Below are 23,516 nucleotides of genomic sequence, written 5' to 3'. Positions count from 1 at the left end.
TAAATATTTGGCCAGAATCATGCCTTATGAAAGAAGGGTTAGCCTTACATACCTTTCCGTTCAACTATTCTATCACTTGCACGTGCTTCTTCAATGCTCACGTTTCTACTTTCATTAGAGTGCATACTAACATTAGAGAATTGATAGCTAAGCATTCATGACTAAAGCTAGGGAAAATCGGACAGCATCTCCTTTATTTATATGACTTTCGCCATATCATATATCAACTCCCAAACATCAATAATATTGTTCACAATATCATCACAATAGCCTTTATTCAACTACATTATCTTTACTTTTCAATTCACTTCAATTCATCCATATTCATGGTCATATCTCACCATTACGTTAATTCATATACAATGTCTATTACATACTCTCAATGTCATTTATAACATGGTCATAATCATAATGATTCAAGAATCATAACTCAATCCAACCATTTATTCAAAAGTGACACTATTTCCACATTCATGACCCATTTCCTATTTCCTCATATAATCCAAGTATTTCAACTTTCAAATACCTTAAATAACATGGAGATGTCATAAAACTTACCTTAGATGGTGTAGGATTGAACCTTGGGTGCAAATACCTCACTTGAGCAAAACCCTAGTTTTTCCTTCACTTGGATTCCTTGTTTTTGATGAACTTTAATGGGTTTCTTACTTTGATTCACTTGGTTTGATGATAAGAATCTTTGATTTCCCTTGGATTCTTATTCATGAAATGTATGTAATGCTCTAGAGACTTTAGAGAGAAGTGGGGAAGTGTTGGAATGAAATAATGAAGTTGGAATCACATTTAAAGACTTGGAATATTTCAACCCGTCGGGAGTTCCACAGTCCGTGGAACATTTTGTTGTCCATGGTTCGGGTCGTGGCTCACCACCAGCCAGCCACCATCTCTGCTGGGACTTCCACGGACCCTTCCATGGTCCGTGGAACATTATATGGTCCGTGGAAGTGGTCGTGAAACCCACAGTTTCACTGAAGTTGTTCCCGTCGTCTCGTTTGATCTCCAATCCTTATGGAACCTTCTTAACACTTTTTTATCACTTCATTAACAATCTAAGGGGCGTTATAACTCTTCCCCAAAACATCATTAAGTTGTCATCAACTTGTTACTCATAATTCTCGTCCTATACTTATCGTATACCTTGCCTTCTCTTGGAAACTTTCTCATCTAACATCGAATGTCTTTGGAATCTTACTTAAGGTCATCAAATGTCATTATTTACTTATTGAAATACCATACACATCGTCCTCTTCATTAGTCTATTCACTGTACATCAACAGAAAATTTTTTGAGGTGTAACAGCAACCAGCAAATCTTTCTTAGACCAGTAAACTATGATTTCATATCTCAACACGCTTTGTTTAATACTAACTATGTCAACCTTTTACCTATCAACCATTCAAGCCAAGTAACAGTGTATCACGGACTTACCCGAACCTCTTTGTTTCTATCACTTACTTTATACTACAAAAGGACCACGTGAAACCCAACAACCTTATCTATTCCACCAACTCATTTACCCTTTTTCCTCGAGTCTAATTTATTAGGACACTCTTCATAACATCTCGTCCTACCAGAACTGTTTAACATCCCTATATTTCTCACATGATGACAAATTTACTATTTGTCAGGAAGTCACAATAGTATATCAACTCTTAGACAAATCTCAATGACCACGACTCAGACACCTGCTTCACTAAGTTCATAGTTATCCCTTTTCTTGCTTAGACAACTAATTTAACTAAGATCACCATTACTTTAATACGATGGAATTTAACTCAGAGATCACAGAAATAAGCCTTACCTTAGCAAGATGTCGTACAACTCGGGAACACCAACCAACAAACATATATTCAAGCTCAATAACCACATAGGTAATTACGAAAATATAGTACAATAAATAATATCATCTCTCACCAGCCATAAGTAGGACAATAACCACTAGAGTCTTTGTTTCTGTTATCCAACCAATGTCCACTATAGCCTATGACATACTAGAACTTACCAATTCATACATAACGCTCGAGTCAACTTCACATTGTATAACCTCATCATAACTCTCAAATTATTAGCTCTTGTTTCCAACGATCCCACTTTTTATCCTTAATCAATCTTAGTCTAGATTAGAGATTCAAGCTTATGGCTTACTACTTCATGAAGTCCCATCTTACTATTGGCAAGCCTCACCAATTAAACTAATATTTAAAGCCTATTACTCAATTCTCAGTGCTAAGGTAGAAAATCATCTTCTCCAACTAGTCCCCATACATTTGCTCCATTAATTCAAGTCTAAGATGATAGATAATCATAAGATAAGGCAAGGGAACTCACCCCCAGAAGAAACAAATTCAAATTAAAAACACGACCTACTGTTTCCTGTCAACCGCTACAGCGGTCATTACGCCGCTGCGGCTGTCTTACTCTAGCGGGCAAGTGCCTGCTATAGCACACCATAACGATCCGTCCCTCCGCTGTGGCGAGCCTGGACCCACTGCAGCGGTTCTGCTGACGGTCCAGTGCCCGCCATAGCGGACACCCCTATTCCCGAATGACCGCGACGGCGAGAGGCACGCCGCTACAGCGGTACCGTCGCAGCAGTACAACCACCGCCACAGCGGTACTACTGAGGCAGTGAGTACGCAAGTTTTCCTAGTTTTTCACTCTATCATCTAACATTTCATCCGAGGCCTCACAAACATTAAACAAACTTTCACATAGACATAAAAACACCCTACCAACTCACCCGTGGCATCAGAATTCCCAACAGAGGTCTAATTTTCTACACCCACCCCACCCTCTCCCCCCCCCCCCCCCAAATGGACTCTATACAAACAAACTTTAAGTTACCACTGGAAACTGAACTTGGATCATGCGTCCGAATCAGGAAGACACATTTAGTACCATACCAGGCCATGCCATAACACAAACCGCTAGCATAAGAGTTTAGGAAAGAGGTTCCCACCATTCGCGGAAGAATAAGACAAGGAAGTGCAGATACCAATTCGAATCGTCTGGATACCAATTTGAATGAAGTAGCACGAAAGAATGAAAGGAGTGGAAGTTTCCTAAGCATCCCATAGCCTCTCACAGATAGATACAGAGCTCTTCGTACCGATCGGCAAGACTCTACTAGACATGTCCTTGTACAACGAGATTCACGAACCTAAGGCTCTGATACCAACTGTCACGACCCTAATTACCGATCATGCGGGCACCTACCTTATTATCACTAGTAGGCAAACCTTTACCTATTAACCCATTTATCACTAGCCAATTTTAACTTCTTTAATCATTTATGCTCAAACAATCCATGATCATGTGAATGAATAAATAAATAAAACAATTCATAATTAATAGATAATATAAGTGCGGAAGTCTTAACTATTACACCCCAAGATCTAAAAGTCATCATACAAGGACTCTAACTAACAATGTCTAAAGATTGAAGTACATCTCAAATATAATAACACTAAATGTCTGGAATAAAAGTAGACAGATGGAAAGAGAGATCTTCAGGTGGCATGGCATGGATAGAAGCTCACCCTCGGATCTGATCGAGCAAACTAGCTTCAAGCTAGAGATGTAATCTGGATGAAAGATTACATCTCTGGAACACAATCTGCACTAAAAAAGGGTGCAGCAAGGTAGTATCAGTACAAACACTATGTACCGGTAAGTATCATAGGCCGACTAAGATTAGTTCACGCATATAAGTATAAAATCAACAAGATAAACAGATAGGCACTTAATACTCAAATTCAAGTCACAGAATATCCCATAACGGAGTCATAACCTAAGATGAAGCTTCTAACCCACAAGTCTGTCAAGTTTCAATAATCCCACCTGATAATCACAAGCCCATGTTATTTTCCTATGTAGAGTCACTAATCCACAATTTAGCTCAGTCAATGATCATATTAATACCGCAACAACCGTTTCAGCAAACACATGAAAATCAGAACTAAACGAGCCATATAATAATGTAGAATAAAATGTAATGATGTGCAATGCAAAATATGATGATGCGTAATGCAAAGTAATGCAATGCCCTGGCCAAATACACACTGTACACACATGCTTCTGATGTCATAGCTCAGTAGTCATGACCTACAGGGGACCCATGATGTCCATGTACCCTCGTTCCGGATCCACTCCTCGGACCCGAGCCATAAATCCTCCGCCCCGGAAAGAACCTCGATCGCAGATCCACATCATGTACCACTTGTTTCTGGAACGAACCTCGGACCACGAGCTCACAACTAAGCTACATCCTCACCCTCTGTCAAATGTGCCTTTTCATATGTATAATAACACTTTCTCATCACTCTCAATGATCAATTCATTAAGTATCATGTATCAAATAGCATCACAAGTGCAACAAGAAGATTATATTAACTTCTTCACTAGTTTCACATCACAATGTATGTCTCAACGTATTCCACTTCATTAGTATGTAGGGACTATGAACAATTAGCAATATCAATGTCAAACACAAGGCATCGTGCCACAAGTCTTATCAACACTTGGATCAACTCAGCCATGAAATGAATCATACAAACAGTCTCAACCAACATATTAGTCTATGTCCCCCTTTACTTCCACATGTAGCAGGTACGCCTCATAACTAAGTCTTGTATCACCAAGAAGCTCAACTTTTCTATATATTATCATCAACAGTAATTCATACATCAAGTTTTCATCTACGTACCGTCATCAGTTTATATTACAATTCAAGCCTAAGCTCATTATCCTTCCTTTCTCCGATAATATATGTCATAATAAGAGAGAACTGAGTACAACACGACAATTTAGGCAATAAGTCTAATCACAATAACAGGGCAACAAGCCACCATCAACAACAATTAACCTAACAGAAATTCATCCCGAATCACCATAGTATGAATACAACTACACCTCATATTTTAGTACATAACGTAATGGCGACGAGCCCACAAAATAAGAAGTCATACCAACCTAGCTAATATCCAACCAAATACCATGTCCGAAGACCTAATCATGCTTTCTCCTATCAATTATACACAAAACATACGTTTTGCTAATCAAAGTCTAACTAAAGTAAGCCATAACCTACCTCGAATGCAAAACAGCAGCCACGAATTACTCCACACGAGTCTTCTATTTCCGAAGCGCCTTATAACGATCAAAGTCTAACAATACGATGCTACGTAAGCAACAAACCATGTATTTAAACAAGAACAACAATTTGGGAAGAAGACCACTTACTTCTACCCTTTTTAATGGATGAAACCATCCTTTAATGGTGAATTTATCATAACTTCTATCTCTACAATCATTAGCCTTCAATTCATGAGTTTTTAATCAATTTTACCCTTTCCAATAGATTTTAAAACAAAGCTTCAATTTTTATTATAACCCTAGTCTCAACATGCAATTTCAACCATAAGAAATCAAATTCCTTTCCTAGAAAGTGATAATATATACTCCTAGATGATTAATCAACAACAAAATCAACAACCCACCAATTATTTAAGAGTTTACTAATTCTAGGATTCTAGGATTTTCACCCACCATTGATGGACCTTAAAATAACCATGGAACTTGAAGAAGAAATGAAAAGAAACAAATAAAAGTGGGGACTTACCCTCCAAGATGCTTTCACCAATGAATGGAATGAAGTTGGCCTCTTTATCTCTTGAAAACTGACTTTGGGGTCTTGGGAATAATGGGTAGGAGTTGGGGGATTAAAATAGGGCATTCTGCCCCCCGTCAACCACTGTAGCGGTCACCAGACCGCAGCGGTACCGCTATAGCGCCCCTTTGGTCGGCCGCCAAATAGCCCACCGGAATAAGCCGTACTAAAATGGGCATAACTCCCTTATACGGAGGCCAAACATGACGACTCTTTTGTCCTATGGCTTCGTAATTTCGATACGGATCTAATGGTTCAAACTTCACCAAAAACAAAGGTTGGATGATCAATCTGGAGCAGTTTCTATCCACAGACCTCCGGCAAAAACATCAAATACGAGCGCGACAAAACCCAAACCCATCTGAAACTCTTTGGAACCTCACTAAAAGTTGTGGAAAAGTTCAAAATCATCATAATAACATGTTGGAACTTCCAAAACATTGACACAGGGTCATCCTAACCCGACGTTGACCCTGGTCAACTCTGACTTGCTAACTTAACTAGCTTCTCCCTTAATGACTCAATTTACACGGAAACCTTGCGGAAACCAACCTAATGACTTTATTAAGTCATAGATCATACTAACGAGACTTGGCGAAGGGTCAACAACGTTAAATGGGTCCAAACACTATAACGATTAAACGGGTCGTTACATAAACTCCCCATACTCACTGCCTTGCGACTCATGGCATCAGCCACCACATTGGCTTTCCCGGGATGATACAAAATAGAGATGTCATAGTCCTTCTAAAGCTCCATCCATCGGTGCTACCTGAAATTAAGATCTCTCTGGGAAAACACATTCTGAAGACTACGGTGATCGGTGAAAACCTCACAATGAACACCTTACAAATAATGCCTCCAAATCTTCAAAGCGAAGACCACGACCAACAACTCCAAATCATGGGTAGGATAAATCTTCTCATAAACCTTCAACTGACGAGAAGTATAAGCTATCACTATACCCTCCTGTATCAACACAGCACCCAAACCCATACGGGATGCATCACAATAGACAGCGAAATCCTTGCCCTCCACGGGTAAGGCTAAGATCGGGGTTGTATTAAAAGAAGCTTGAGCTTTTAAAAGCTCTCCTCACAATCATCCGTCCACTGGAAGGTAACATCCTTCTAAGTCAATCTGGTCAAGGATAAAGCAATCGCAGGAAAACCCTTTACAAAGCAACTATAATAGTTGGCCAAACCCACAAACTACGAATCTCAGTAACAGTAGCGTGCCTTGCCCAACCCCTCATAGCGTTAATCTTCTGTGGATCAACCATAATCACATCCTTAGACACAACATGGCCCAAGAATGCTACAAAATCCAACCAGAACTCACACTTAGCAAACAAGCTATGTTTCTTCAACAACCCGTGTGATGGTTCGCTTTTTCGTGCTGGTTTAGGGAGCTAGAAGGCTACTACGAACTCAATGACGCTCTTCCGGACTTGTTTTGAAAAAGAGTTACCACCTAATTTTTAGGAAATTAGAAAAATCGATTTCGAAGGGTTTATTCAAACGTTGTGAAAACACCTTCGTAATCCAGAGTTCTAGGTAAGGGTTCAGGTGATCCCCTGGGGAAGGTGTTAGGCACCCCAGTATTAAGGATCCGTACTATACGGTTGACCTTCGAATTCCAGTGTATGAGTATCTGTTTAAACTACTTATTTTTTTTGTATTTACTTTCCCTCAAAAAGAACTGTCGTGCATATCATTTTTTTTTTGTGGGGAAAAATTTGAATATATTCCCTTTATATATAAGATATCGTAGTTTCGGATTTATAACATCCATATAGAAATAGTCTCCTTTATGTATAAGGAGTATATGCTTAGAAAGAGAATGTAAAAGTGAGTCTTGGTTTTATAAGTTAAGTGCTTATACTCATACACCTGGCTCGGGTTGGTCCGCATTGCTACGTTCAGCCTTATCCGAAATTATGTATTACGAATTAGTTTTATACGTTTGTAAAGGCATTTTTTCATACTTAAAAATGAGTATATCTCGTCTGTAAATACTCGTTTATTTGGGCCTGTTATAGGCCAAAACAGCATCATGTTTTAGGAGTCCCCCTTCTATATTTTTAAGCAAACACAAATCTTTGTAATTTTCATAAAAAGAACACCTGATTTTTTGGATTAAGACCGAACCAATTCTTGTCAAAATTTACCAATTGTTTTTAGGTAAAAAAAAGTATAAGTTGTTTGGGCATTGGGCCCATTTATTAAAAGCTAAGGTGAAAAATCCATTTGATTGTGGTAACAACTGATTGAGTTAAATAAACTTAGTTTTTGAAAACTACTTTTGCCACAAATGTAACGGCCATTTGGGTTAATTTTTTCTAGAAAATCAGTTTTTTGTTTGGAGAAAAACAGTTTTGCTAAATGCCAATTTTACTTAGTTATACAAAATAATTACCAAGTCCGTGATTTTTGAAAAAACGATGGGGACCTAAAGTCGACTAAACAGCGTAAGAACCGTTGTCCTAAGATGTCTAATTCCAACCATAAGTTTTTTCCACTATAATACGGGTTTACATACACATCTTTTATAAATACATCCAATTAAAATAAGTTTGCAAAATGTAAGGAGACAGGGTTAGACTAGGGGCATACCAAGCCCTTAGTTTGGTCATTTTCATCCATGACTAGGCCTTCTACACGCCTCGTTATCTTTCTTTTGTCTTCCCGGACTCTATTTTGAAGTAGTATTCCTACTTGGGCCTTAGGCCCAAGAGGGTGGTTTCATGCATTTTTACCCGAGTAGTCGCGTGATAGGAGGAGTGGGGGGAGATAGAAAACACCGGTTAGTTTATAATCGCTGAACTTATCACTAATGTAAATGACTAAAATTAAGTACACACACGTTGGATGACATTGAATACGCACACATATACATACATACAAGGCAACCTATACTTGTTCTACACTTACCCCTTTTCCCTACTCTAAGCGAAGCTCAAGTTATCCTAGACTTAGGCGTGGCATGGAGACTCGGACTGGATCCTGTATATCCGATGTCGCACAAGTTCCAAGGGGTTTCAGAGAACCCCAGGCATGGCTAACATCGGGAGATTAAGACAACCTCGAATTACCATGCTTGGCCTTGGATTTATTTGGGCCTCATTGAGAGTGGACAAAGAGAGTATAGACTCAGAGAACATGGACACAAATAATCTACTAATGGCTTAAATAAGCAGTGATGGGCACTGTATATTGAGGCAATTCTCCAAGAGAAAATCAGACATTACAGCATAACATTTGATCAGATCAACTACAACTCCTTAAAAAAAAAAAAAAAAAGAACAAGCAGCCAACAGTTGCAATAGAAATACAGAAGAAGGAGATAAGCAATTCCCAGGAGGGAAATGTAACAAATCAAACTTGCATAGGCTTAAAAAACAGTCTAGTTCAGATGACAACCAACCTCAAAAATATACTCATGTAAGCACCTTACAAACATCAATTGAGTTATTAATCTAAACCTCAACAGGATCATACTTAGGCTGGCACTGCCCAACAGGTATTTTGAAGTAAAGGAAGGTGTACATTGTTATCCCATTTCATACGTTCGTATATTTGAGACAAAAGAAAGGACAAGACTATGTTTCCAAAATTATTTTGATGTACGAGTTGTTAGGAATATTATTTATGCACATTATTAGTATGGAAATATTGACAAAAGTTAAGGTAAAAGAAAAAAATTCACTTAAGAATGGCCCATCGTAATGTGGAAATCAAGGGGAAAAATGGTAATTTTACAAAAGTTCTAGAAAAGTCTTGAAAAGGGGACAAAGCTTGCATGGCAAGACATTAGTCTTCTTTATTTTGACTTAAGAAAATTTCAAAAAAAGGGAGAAAACTCTAGAAAAAGAAACAAGGGGAGCATGTGGTCAATTAGTAGGATATATATGTATATATATGTGGTCATCTTTTAATTGAAGAGAGTAGAAAAAAAAAAGAGAAGATGACACAACAAGTCATCTTTGATGTAATGAAGAAATTTCAAGAACAAGACATGTATCCCTTTGCTATTGGAGGAGACTAAGTATATAAGCATGAGAGGGGGATTAATTCATGAATTAAGTTGGGAGAAAGAGAGAAAGAAAGAAAAAAAAATAATAGAAGAGAGCAAGGAAGGGGGCCATGGCTCTCAAAAATGAGCCATGGGAAATTGATGGAGAAAAATCATTTTCTTCTTGTATTCCAAGTAATTGGAAGGTCCTATACAACGTGGAAGAGTCATTGGAACAAGAAAATCATTCATTTGTACAAGTTCATGATCCTAAGCCAAGTGGAAAGTCGAAGAGAAAAAGGTAAGAACCATCTTCTCTTATGTGTTATGGATGCTTGGTATATGTTGTAGTATGGAGAAATGAATGAAAAACATGGAATCTTGCTTGTTGAAGTGTGGCCGTGCATGCATACACATGTGTTATATTGTGTAGAATGAATGGATTAAGTGTATGTAGCATGTTGGTTGTTGTGGTAATGTCAAGAATTGGATGGAATTCATGAAACATATATAATGTAGTGATAGCGTGTGGTGTATGGTGTGACCGTGTGTGTATGTAGCATGTTGATTGTTGTCATTATGTCAAGAAATGAATGAAAATTTATGGAAGTGTCATGTAGTGTTGTGGCCGTGTCTTGCATGAGTTGGGATGGTGTGTTGTATTGCATGGAAAGAAATAAATAAATTTTATGAAATCTTGTGTTGTTGGAATGTATAGAGATGGATGGAAATGCATGAAAATGTGTAAGAAGTTGTTGTGACCGAATAGTAAAAAGTTATGGTAAATTGATGTTATTTGACATTCTAATTGTCGTCGTTATGGATTATGTGATGTACAATGAGGGTTGTTGTTGAAGTTAACGTATATGAATGAGAATGAAACGTAAATCGTTGTTGAAATAGAAGGTTTCGGATAAAATAGTATGTTGATTGAGTTGTTGGAAGATTATGTGAATCGAATTGAATTGAATTGAATTGAATTGGATATTGAAGCGTTGCTAGAATAATTGTTGGTATTGTTGATAGTTTGGCCGGGTTGAATTCCCGGATTGTTGTTGATTAAAATTGGCCGAGTAGATTCTCGGGGATGGTGTAATCACAAGATAACAAGTAAATGTATTTGAAGGGTTAAGACAAGTGTATGGTAATGAAGCTAACGATTATGTCAACTCTCTTGAATGTAGACTAACAAGTTTGGACGAATAAGCGTAACTACTAAGGCATGGGGTATGTTCGTGCTCGTCTATTCTCTTTCTATGGCATGATTCATATGTGAGATGTGTTAAACGTTTCCATAATAATTTCATTTTCAAAAGCTAGAAGTAATGGTTTTAAAACATGATTTCCTTCCTAAAAGTTTACAAATGTTTTTCAAAATATTCATTTTTCTCCAAAAACCAGGTTTCATGATTTTGAAAGATTTTTTTATGACTAAAACGACGAATATGATTTTATAATGACAACGACGATGTCGAATAGGAGTAAATGTCTATGATGACTATGTCGAGGATATGTTTCTACCATGAATACGACGATATGAAATGTTAAGCTATTTTTGAATAACACTCTTTTTTAAGGTTTCAAAGTATATGAAATGATGTGTCATGATCCTGTTCTATGTTTCCTCACGATGTTACTCTCCATTGATAGTCTCGCCTTATATTAATAGTCCCTTCAAGGTGAGACAAAGTCATGATGATTATTCCATAATGTAATCGGAGGTTTCCGACCTTACGTCACTCCGATAAAGTTATAGCTTTTGATTGGGCTCTTACGCATACTTAAGTTGTGATAGTTACACCGTGCCTATATGGCCGGGCATGTCACCGCTAAGGCGGGCAGCTATTGGATGATTACACCGCGCCTATATGGCCGGGCATGTCACCGCTAAGGCGGGCTGCTATGTTTACACCGAGCCTCGGGCATGATCACCCACTGGGCGGCATGAGATGATTACCCGGACGCGGGAGACGCGGGCTAATGATGTTATGTGATTCAGACAGATATGGATGCATATAAGAGTAACATCGCAGCATGCATGACTCCGCCTTAAGAGGCACTCGGATGATCATCGCTTTACATAAGACATGATGTGTTCTAAGGCCCATTTTGTTATTACTCATGAGTACAAATTTTTTACTATGTTGCCACTCATAGCTATATCTCCTACTATGTTACTATTCGAGCCTTACATACTCAACAATGCTCGTACCGACCCCTCTTCTTCGGGGGCTGCGTTTCATCTTACAATGATCGAAGCCATTATAGAAGATGTTCCGGCGGAGTTGGCATCTCCATTTGCTCGAGAGTTGCGGGTCAAGAGTCCTATGCTATGATGTCATGTTTGAGTTGGAGACACTAGTCGTGGGTCTAGAGTGTCAGCTTTACAAAGGGTTCCACTAGTTGATGTATTTTTGTTATACCTTATGTTACAGGGCCCTTATGTTTACAGACTGTGTTTAATTTGAGAAACGACGAAAAGATTTTGAAAATTTTTACTATGTATTTTACCTTCAATTGATTTAAGAATCTAAAGAGATTAGATAGGTAATAAGAGATAGCGGGTTCGCTCGGCTCGAATGCGGGGTCGGGTGCCCATCACACCCTAGTAAGGTCGGGGTGTGACATACATGATCCCACATAAGCAGCGATGTTGAACAAAAATAAGAAAATGAATAATCACTCATGATCAAAATTACAAAATTACTTTTCCCAGAAGGAAGAGAAACAGACAACCAGTAAACAAGAAAGTCATGTAACACACAGAGGACCGGTGGTACAAAATGATGTGGGGCTACTCTTGACAGGTTAAGCCAAGCCACTAGGGAAATTAGTAGACATAAGACAAATGCAAGTCCTGGGGGGGAGGGCATAATACACCCTAAATGCAGTAGCCAAACAAAATCACAATGCGATAAAAAGGGTCCACTCCTTAGATGTAAAACAGGAAAGTTTTTTTAAAAAAAAATCAGTGTCACTTAGTTACAGGAGCAGTAGGACCCAATGGTGGAAATAGGTTAGTGACTTAGGACAACCAGGTTTTAACTCAATGTAAAAAGGGGGGGGGGGACAAGACAAGATGCGGCAATGGAGCAACACATACAAACGGTGGACAAAGGACAAAGGGACTCGATAATACTTAGACAAGTTTCAACAAGAAATCATAGCAGCAGAAGACCCTAGACCCTGTAGACCCAAAGGTCTTTAAGCCAGAAAGAGAGCAAAAGGATCACACAACAACCATGAATAGTTTGCCATTTCTCTTTCCTTCAAGGCATAGTCAAACCACACAAGCCTCTATGAGTCCCAATATCATGAGGGGGAGGTTCAAAAAATGAAAGTAAGAGTTTCAGGCCACTGAAAGGGAAATAGGATAGGGTGGGTTCATCACCTCCCATCTCATTTCCTGAGTCTCCTTTCAGCAAAAAGGGATCTTGGGCTCCGTTGGTCATTACTTCCGGCTTATGCCCAAGCTCACTTTTCCCTCTCCTAAAACCCTTTCCCCCATCTTAATATACTCACCCTAATCATCCAGTGGTAACACTAGGGGGCTTTAGGCAGCTTACCCACATTCAGCCCTGTCACATCTTTCTTCTTAAACAAACTCATTTGGTCAAGGTCTACAGGCTCCTGGTGACTAAAATTAGTGGTAAATGCTAGGGGTAAATTTCTCAGAAGCACCATATCAATGAGTGTCAAACTAACTAGCGCATATAGACTAGGTTAAGGTCTCGGGGTCACGACATCAAATCCAAATACAAGCACTGAGCACAATCATTCTTTAGTCACAAAGTGGGCAAAATCAAACTAATCAGTCTTTAACACTTCCAAATTGAACCAAGAAGAAGGCATTGGGGGGGGGGGGGATACTCTCTTGTTTCTAATGTCAACAGGATTAAGAAAAGATGACACCATCTTTTATTTATCAAAATCAAGCCACAAAAGTGAGACAGCATTTAACATCAGGCAGGACATGAACGCTATAAGATGGTTTTGAAGATTTTTTTTTTTTTTTTAAAAAGCAAACAAAGGTCAAACATGGAAAGGAGGCACTCTCAGTTTGAAGAAAGGTAAGTCCATGTAACACAAGGAGAAACTTTAGACTGAAAACAAGCAAAATGGAAGAAAAGCACAAGCTAGACACATAGTTTTACTCCAGAATCTAAGGCCAGATGGCTTTCCAGCCTAGAGTGTACACACAAACAACTCAATGAAAGCCTCACCAAATTCCAAGCAAGGCCAAACATCAAGAAACCTTAGCCTAGTTGACTAGTTTATTACAGCAGTGAGGTCAAGCAAGGGTAAAAGGAGGACATTATACTTCATAGCACAAACCAAGCTTGGACCAAACCACAAAGCTACAAGACTTACCAGTTTTCAAAAAAAAAAACTTACAGCCTATGGCAGTGAGGACCTATTTATTTTATCATTAAGTTTATCTAAAAGGGATTCTGGAGTAAAACAGCCTCATAATTTAAAATTAATCTATAGGTAGGTTCAAAGAGCTCAGTCATCACAAGAGGGTCTGTCAATCAAAAGAGTTTGAAGACACAACTTCTTTTTACAAGTTCAATAACGAAGCAAACATCTAGGAAAAACTATTTTTTTTTGTAACTTCCAAACTTAATCAACATCTTTACTTAAACAACCTAGTTATGTTGTGCATGTAAACTAAATGAACGGGGACAGAAGGGAGGACAAGGAGGGACAATGAAACAGTCAAGGCACAAAAACCATTTCTCCTAAACTTATAGTATTAGCTAAGTGGTCACAACAAAAGGAAATCAATCAAAAGGACACAAAATACCCTATTTAATCCTAAGTTGTTCCAAGTTTCCAGTGCACTAAGTGATTATTGTCACGACCCAACTAGGGCTATGCCGGGTACCCGGAGCTGACTACCGCGCACCACCTATCATGCTGACTATCGTACTCAACCTAGGATTATATCATTCTCAACATAACTTATCATGAAACAATCTCCAGACTTCTCCTGAAACATATATAAATACGTAAGCCTATAAGGTTAGAAAAATGATGTACAAAATGTACAATGAAAGGGGTCACATAGAATTTACAACCCATACATAAGTATCTACGAGCCTCTAACTGAAGACTAAAATCATAAGGACGGGACAGGACCCCGCCATGCCCCATTACATGCACAAAAGAATATACCAAGATGTGGCAACTCCGGAGTAGTGGAGTGCTCCTGTACAACTGCTGAGTAAGCTCCTAAGTGTCGGCACCGTCTCCCTGTCTACCTATGGGCATGAACACGGCGTCCATAAAGAAAAGACGTCACAAAAAAGAAAGGACGTCAGTACGAATAATGTACTGAGTATGTAAGGCATGGATATAGACATAATAAAGAGATAAGGAAACATGAGATAAAGAGATAAACCGCACATATGATTGCCACGTGAGGCGGATACCATGCATGCTAGCTTTTACGTTTAAAATCACATGTATACATATATATAAGTAAGCTGTCTGAGTCATATATCCTTACTAGCCCGCGTCCGAGATAGTCATCTCACGCCGCCCACTAGTGGTGACTGCCCGGCCAATTAGGCCCGATGTAACTATCATCATCCATAAGCCGCCCACTTACGCCCAGCGTAGTGGTGTCTGCCAGGCCAACTGGGCCCGGTATAATTATTTATACAAAAGAGAAAGCATGCATGTGAGCCCAATTAAAGCTACAATCATATCGGAGTGACGTAAGGTCGGTGACCTCCGATTACCTTATGGAATAATCATCATCACTACATCTCACCTAGAAGGAACAAGTAACATAAGGTGAGAGCATAACAATCAGTAAAATCAAGAAAATCATAGGATAAGCTCAATTATCTCACAATACCATTACAACCATAAGCTTTGAAACTTAGAGCATTAAAATCGTCATCATCATAATCATCATAGAAAACCTCTCATCTCTTTTCTTATAAGAAGTTCATAAGAATCTTTAACTCTCAACTCTTGGAAAGTAAGAAGGTCATAGAAGTATGTAGGAAATCGTAGTACAGGAGTCATGCCTTTGAAAGAAAAAGGACTAGCCTTAACATACCTTTACGTCTTCATAATGACTACACGTTCTCCTTCCAAGCTCACGACTCTACATTCAAGAGAATTCTCACTAAAATTAGATACTTGAAGATACGCTTAAGTTTAAGCTAAAGCGACCGAAAGCTAACAAAAATTGGGCAGCATTTCCTTTGTTTCAACAACTTTCTCCATATGGTAAACAACTCCCAAATATCAACAACAACACCCATAATATCATAATCAATAGACTTCTTCAAGTTAAACATTGTTTAATCCTCAAAATCCCTTTTCAAAGTCATTCATAACCATAGCTACAACATAGTACCATATTCCTTTTCACATAATACTTCCTCAACGTCATTAGTATCATTCACAACTAAATTCTACTCATGGCACACCAAGAACTATGACTCAAGTCAAGTTACCATTCAAGAATTCTACTATTTCCATAGTTGAACTTCATACCCTACTTTCTTCCATAATCCAAATCTTTCAACTACTCAATATTCTTATTAACATGAATTTAAATGTGAAACTCACCTTTGATCACATAGGAATGGTCTTTGGATGAAAATACTCCATTTGAGAAAAGCCCGACTTCACCACCCAAGAGGTTCTTGGCTTCTAGCAACCCTAGTGAACATTCTTTCACTTGATTTCCCATGATTATTGTTGTTGGATCTTTAATCTCTCTTCAATTTGTGTTGGTATGGTGTATAGAATATTCTAGAGGCTTCAAGAGATATGGATAAAGCGAGAAACGAAAAATAAGAACTTGGGACTTATATTTATACTTGGAAATTAACTCAGCCCGATAGGATTATACGGACCCTTATACGGTCCGTATAATATTGCACGGTCCGTATAAGTGACCGTATAACACCATCAGTGATGGCCCTTCACTGTAACAGTTATACGGACCATTATATGGACCATATAAATGGTCGTATAACCCACCTTCTTCCCGAACTTGTTCTCGTCGTTTCGTTTGATCTCCAATCCTTATGGGACCTTCTTAACACTTGTTTAACACTTCATTAAATATCTAAATATCCTTATAAATCCTCTCCAAGACATTACCAATCAATCCTTAACTTGATAGTTCACAAAATCTTTCCCAAACACAACTTATACTTCACCTTCCTTTGACGAACTTAATTTCACTAATTTATATAACCTCAAAATCTTATCGTATGCACTTTAAAGTTACCAAATACCCTTCTCATGGCCATAAGAGCTCCATGTTCACCTTATTCTTACTCTAGTATACTCATAGTACGACACCCAAACTTCCGAGGTGTAACACTCTTCTCCCCCCCCCCTCCCCCCTAAGAACATTCGTCCTCGAATCTTAAGTCCTCGGGGATTCTACGAAAATTTTGCCAGAGTTTCTCCTATAACATGGCTCTACCATCCTGTCACAGCAATCCAAAATATATTTCCTCACAGGGCTACAACAACAAAAAAAGTATGGCTACACACGACCAAGAAAGCATCAAAAGAAATATTACATACTTGTGGACAATGGTGTCTCACGTTGAACCTCTTCTGGGGATGGAAATAAAAATGGATAGTTGGACTTCATGTCTTCTTCTGCCTTCCAATTCATCTCTTTCACTTCCGCGAAGCCATTTGTGAGGGTAGTAAGAGCTATTCATAGTGTCTTTTAATAATCCTCATAATCTCTTCAAAATGCAATTTCCACATTCCAATAATTTGATACTCTCCTATTCCTACAAGCTCCGTACGACCATCCGGATATCTATCTATTCCAAGGTCTAACATACGTGTTCATAGCATGCCTTAGGAAGTTAGAAAACAAATTCTATTCGCTTATCTATCTTACAATGGGGGTTTACCAGGATGACCTATATTTCCCAGGTCTCTCGGAATATATCGATCTTTAGGCACTAGTAGAGAACCGAGTATCTTAGCCTGACAGTTCCCACATATAGCTTATACGATTCCTTACAATTGCATCATCCATTCTTGATTAGTGCCACGAATTTTTTTTACACAAATTTACTTCTTATTATCTTCTTCACCATCACCTCTCACCTTTAGTTTCTCATTTAGATCCATCTTACTCCATTTACTTTACGTCGCGGTCTTAATTCCTTTACGTTCGGAATACCATAAGCTTGAAATTCTCATATCCTCCATAAATTTTCTCTTCTAAATAATCGTACACGTCTATTCTTTTTCTTTGTAGGTTGCTACCGTCAAGTATTAACGTGCTTCCAAATAGTTCATTTCCATTTCAATCCTCTTCTATCATTAACTCTACATCTTTCCGTTAGCAAAGGCATTACCAAATTCTGAGTCAAGTATTCTGCCTTTAAGGCTTTCCCTGTACAATGCTTCCCAAATTGTTATGCGACATTGGAGCTTCACATCCATGTAACTTGCTTGCGGTGGCTATTTCACTTGACTCCCCGTCTCAGTCCATCATTCACTTCCCCCTTTAATCAAGATCTTACTCTCATCGCCTGTATCTCATCACTATAAAATCATTCGCATGAGCCCTTATTGTATGGAAATGCCGTTTTATTTTTGTCTACCTTAAGCTTGAGCTGAAGCCGCAATACTCGTGTGATGTATCTTCTTGGGATTAATACTGCTCTTCTATTATATGCTCATCCTTTAACTCTACTTCGTAAGCCACCTTAGTGTTGTACAACTATCAAACCATGAGGGAATTGCCTTTAGTCCTATGCTTCTTTCATCAATTCTATCAAGACCCCTAAATCGTCTTGTATATTAGTCACTTCCATCTATGTAGCTAATAACCACTCTGTGCTCCCTATACCGTATCGTCCACAAACTCGCCCTCTCTTGAGTCACCTTTTCTCGATAACCATCCCTTGAGACCTTACCGCATAACTTACCGGGGATGCAATTCCATTTGTTGCTATCTTGACATACATATAAAGTTAGTCCATAGATTGTTCCCAATCAGACCTTGTTTCTTCTTTCATCTTACTTCTCATCCCTCTTCTCAAATGATTTCGTTCATAGGACAATCATTCTAAGCATATTTCAGAGTACCATTAACCTCTTTTTGATAAAATTATAACTTAACGTTAACGCCAATCCTTTCATACTCTTCTCTGATCAGTTCGCACTGCCATAGGAGTATTGTCCTCTACCATCTCAACATATGAATAATAGGGTAACACATGGTCCTTTTAGAATTCTTTGGAGAGATGTCGTGTAAACTCACTTCTCACGCATGAGATATCTTACTCAACAAATGATTCCACATTCTTGTCATCATTCTATCAGCCACACCGTTCTTACAACATGATTCAAAATTTCAATCACTCCATGACACCTATTAACACTCCTACTTAGTGTTAGAATATCCACAGGGTTTGATTCTCTTTCACCCTCTATTCATCGGGTTACTGCTCTAGTAGACGTATCTTCTATTTGCTTCACTTCTGCCCTTCTTTCTCTGTCTCCATTATCATAGTATGAATCTCCTTCTCTTTACACCTCTCACTTTCCTTCATATCAGTAATGATAAGCTCTTGTCATGTAACCGTTTGAGTAAATTCCTGGATAGATACCCTGAACTATAATACAGAATACAACTACGGTCATAATGTCAACCAATTTCCAGGCAAGGAGCTTTTGTGAATACATCTCTCTTGATCTCTTTTCTCGAGGTATCACCGAGGTTAATAAGGCTGGCTCATAGTGGCATGAAAATATTCCTCTCGCTATAATCACCGGCTGAGGTCTAACTTAGTGATCTGAATCAGTGTTACATGTATTGGCCTTTACGTATATATCAAGTTCATTTCATAACTCAATCTTCCAAACCATAAAAGGACTAGCCAAATTCTTCTAACTTACAACTTCTTCTGAAATGTTTATCTCTTTAATTCTCCTTAATATATATAACTTCTTTCTACCCCAAACACATCATTTTCCCTTCTCCTATTTTTTATTTTTATCCTGACCTAATCCTCGTTCCTTTCAGCTTAATACATACTTGCCACACTTATTCCGCATTTGACTACTAATTTCATCCCTAACCACTCGCTGCTGAGCCTTTCTTTCTTCTTACCATAGTCCTACCTAGAGTCTTCACAATTTCCCTTAGATTCGTAGAAAATTATCAGCATAGTTTTCTTTGTAAACATAATAATACCAAACCTGCACACAGCCCAAAAAACACATCTCATGCCTTAGGAGGCCACATATAGAAACACATATGATATACAACTTAACCACACAAGGCTGATTATTATAAACGAATGTAAAGTAATAAGGTTTGTCTCATAAGTTGTACCTGAACACACTTTCTAGAATTCCATTTTTTTTTCTAATCATTATGTCAATGAACTCCCTTCACGGAGGTTTACTTACTCATAAATCATACTTCTAGCTATCCTTTGGTTCCCCAATAGGTATAGACACCTCAAAATGTTTGCTTGGCTCAAGTTTCACCCCAATACGGTCGGCAACATCAAGGGTAATATATATAACAAAGTAAACCCCGGATAAATCAATGCATATATGTCATAAGAGGATACCGATAATATACCTGTGATACCATCAGGGGAAGACTCAAGATCCTGTGGTCCCGTTAGTGCATAAAGGTGGTGGTGAGGACCACTCGAACCGGATACTCCTCATCTGCCTCTGCCACGACCTGCTGGTATCTCTAAGCTTCACCTCGGAGAGTGTACCGATGATGAAGAGCCAACTGCTAATCCCATAGGGCGAACCTTATCTCTACCACGTAGCAATGGACAGTCGCGCTTGAAATCGCCTGGCCGAGCACAAGCATAACAAACATCCGAACCCAAGCGACATGGTCCAGAATGTGGCTTACCACACTGAGTGCATCGTAGTGTAGATAATCTCATCTGGCCTGAATCATCCCGGTTCTGGGAACTAGAAGCTCTAAAACTCTGGACTGGCCCTAAACAAGCAGATCTATCAACCCTGGGTCCAGGAAACAGTGGGGGCGTACTAGCTGTTGAACGAGCTGAGTACCTAGACAATTACTGCCTCGGGGCACCTCTGAACTCACAGTCAAACCCTGAAGACCTGACCCTTTTTCTCCAACCACTGTCTCCATGGCCCGCACCCTGTCACTGAGCTTGAGCGGCTACTAACTGGGTCAGCAAAAGAATGGCCTGTCTCATCTCCTGGCCTGAGTTATCTGGTGGAGAAACTGGGGGTGCTGGAGCTAAAGTTGAGGCTCCCCTTTGCTCCTCTGGAGTGGGCGAAGTATGAGAGAACCGAAATAGGACCTTACTCTGGGACTCGCCCTCCCCCCTATCTGTAGGCGGCTCCCGTTCAGTCTTTCTTTCAGCCATTGACTTTCCCTTCTGGGCTGCTGTAGCTTTCCCTTTCATAGACTTTACTGAAAACATAGCGCACGGTTAAGGAAAAAGGAATTCTTATATCATGGCTCTATCGAACGATCTATGACAAGAAGGAAGGTCAATCATTCCTAAATGCCTCGCAGCCTCCTGTTTATAAGTATGGCGTGCTTCAAACCTATAAACAAGACTCTACCGGACACGACTCGTAGACACACCCTTGGACGGAATTGCTCTGATACCACTTTTGTAATGACCCAACTAGGGCCATGACGGGTACCCGGAGCTGCCTACCGAACATCACTTATCATGCTGACTATCGTACTCAACCTGGGCTTATATCATTCTCAACACAACTTATCATGAAACAATCTCTAGACTTCTCTCGAAACATATATATATACGTAAGCCTATAAGGTTACACAAATGATGTACAAAATATACAATGAAGGGGGTCACATAGCATTTACAACCCACACATAAGTATCTACGAGCCTCTAACTGAAGACTGAAATCATAAGGACGGGACAGGACCCTGCCATGCCCCATTACATGCACAAAAGAATATACCAAGATGTGGCAACTCCGGAGTAGTGGAGTGCTCCTGTACAACTGTTGAGTAAGCTCCTAAGCGTCTGCGCCATCTCTATGTCTACCTGTGGGCATGAACACAGCGTCCACAAAAGAAAGCACGTCAGTACGAATAATGTACTGAGTATGTAAGGCATGGATAAAGACATAATAAAGAGATAAGGAAATATGAGATAAAGAGATAAACCGCACATATGATTGCCTCGTGAGGCGGATACCATACATGCTAGCTTTTACTTTTAAAATGACATGCATACATATATATAAGTAAGCTATCTGAGTCATATATCTTTACTAGCCCGCGTTCGGGTATCCCGCGTCTGGGAGAGTCATCCCATGCCGCCCACTAATGGTGAATGCCCGGCTAGTTAGGCTCGATGTAAGTATCATCATCCATAAGCCGCCCACTTACACCCAGCGTAGTGGTGTCTACCCGGCCAACTAGGCCCGGTATAATTATTTATAAACATAAGCATGCATGTGAGCGCAATTAAAGCTATAATCATATCGGAGTGACGTAAGGTCGATGACCTCCGATTACCTTATGGAATAATCATAATCACTACATCTCACCTCGGAGGAACAAGTAACATAAGGTGAGAGCATAATAATGAGTAAAATCAAGAAAATCATAGGATAAGCTCAATTATCTCACAATACCTTTGCAACCATAAGCTTTGAAACTTCTAGCATTAAAATCGTCATCATCATAATCATCATAGAAAACCTCTCCTCTCTTCTCTCATAAGAGGTTCTTAACAATCTTTAACTCTCAACTCTTGGAAAGTAAGAAGGTCATAGAAGTATGTAGGAAATCGTAGTATAGGAGTCACGCCTTTGAAAGAAAAAGTACTAGCCTTAACATACCTTTACGTCTTCATAATGACTACACGTTCTCCTTACAAGCTCACGACTCTACATTCAAGAGAATTCGCACTAAAATTAGATAATTGAAGATAAACTTAAGTTTAAGCGAAAGCGACCGAAAGCTAACGAAAATTGGGCAGCATTTCTTTTGTTTCAACAACTTTCTCCGTATGGTAAACAACTCCTAAACATCAACAAAAACACCCATAATATCATAATCAATAGACTTCTTCAAGTTAACCATTTTTTAATCCTCAAAACCCCTTTTTAAAGTCAATCATAACCATAGCTACAACATAGTACCATATTCCTTTCCACATAATACTTCCTCAACGTCATTAGTATCATTCACAACTAAATTCTACTCATGGCACACCAAGAACTATGACTCAAGTCAAGTTACCATTCAAGAATTCTACTATTTTCATATTTGAACTTCATACTCTACTTTCTTCCATAATCCAAATCTTTCAACTACTCAATATTCTTAGTAACATGAATTTAAATGTGAAACTCACCTTTCATCACATAGCAATGGTCTTTGGATGAAAATATTCCACTTGAGAAAAGCCCAACGTCACCACCCAATAGGTTCTTAGCTTCTAGCAACCCTAGTGAACATTCTTTCACTTGATTTCCCTTGATTATTGGTGTTGGATCTTTAATCTGTCTTCAATTTGTGTTGGTATGGTGTATAGAATATTCTGGAGGCTTCAAGAGGTGTGGAGAAAGTTATAAATGAAAAATAAGAACTTGAGACTTATATTTATACTTGGAAATTAACTCAGCCCGATGGGATTATACGGTCCGTATAGGTTATCGTATAACTCCATCAGTGATGGCCCTTCGCTGCAACAGTTATACGAACCATTATATGGACCGTATAAAGTTATACGGACCGTATAAATGGTCGTATAACCCACCTTATTCCCGAACTTGTTCTCGTCATTTCGTTTGATCTC

At 38.9% G+C, this 23,516-nt stretch overlaps 1 pseudogene; it reads right to left on the bottom strand.

The window, feature by feature from the left end:
• Positions 1-20,849, bottom strand: part of LOC132048732 (isoflavone reductase homolog) — a 46,141-nt pseudogene extending 25,292 nt beyond the window's left edge.
• Between the last annotated feature and the right edge of the window lie 2,667 nt (positions 20,850-23,516).

Source organism: Lycium ferocissimum, chromosome 3 (assembly GCF_029784015.1).
Source record: "Lycium ferocissimum isolate CSIRO_LF1 chromosome 3, AGI_CSIRO_Lferr_CH_V1, whole genome shotgun sequence".
NCBI lineage: Eukaryota > Viridiplantae > Streptophyta > Magnoliopsida > Solanales > Solanaceae > Lycium > Lycium ferocissimum.
The sequence above is the reverse complement of the archived record's forward strand: the minus strand, read 5'-3'. Positions and strand labels throughout refer to the sequence as shown.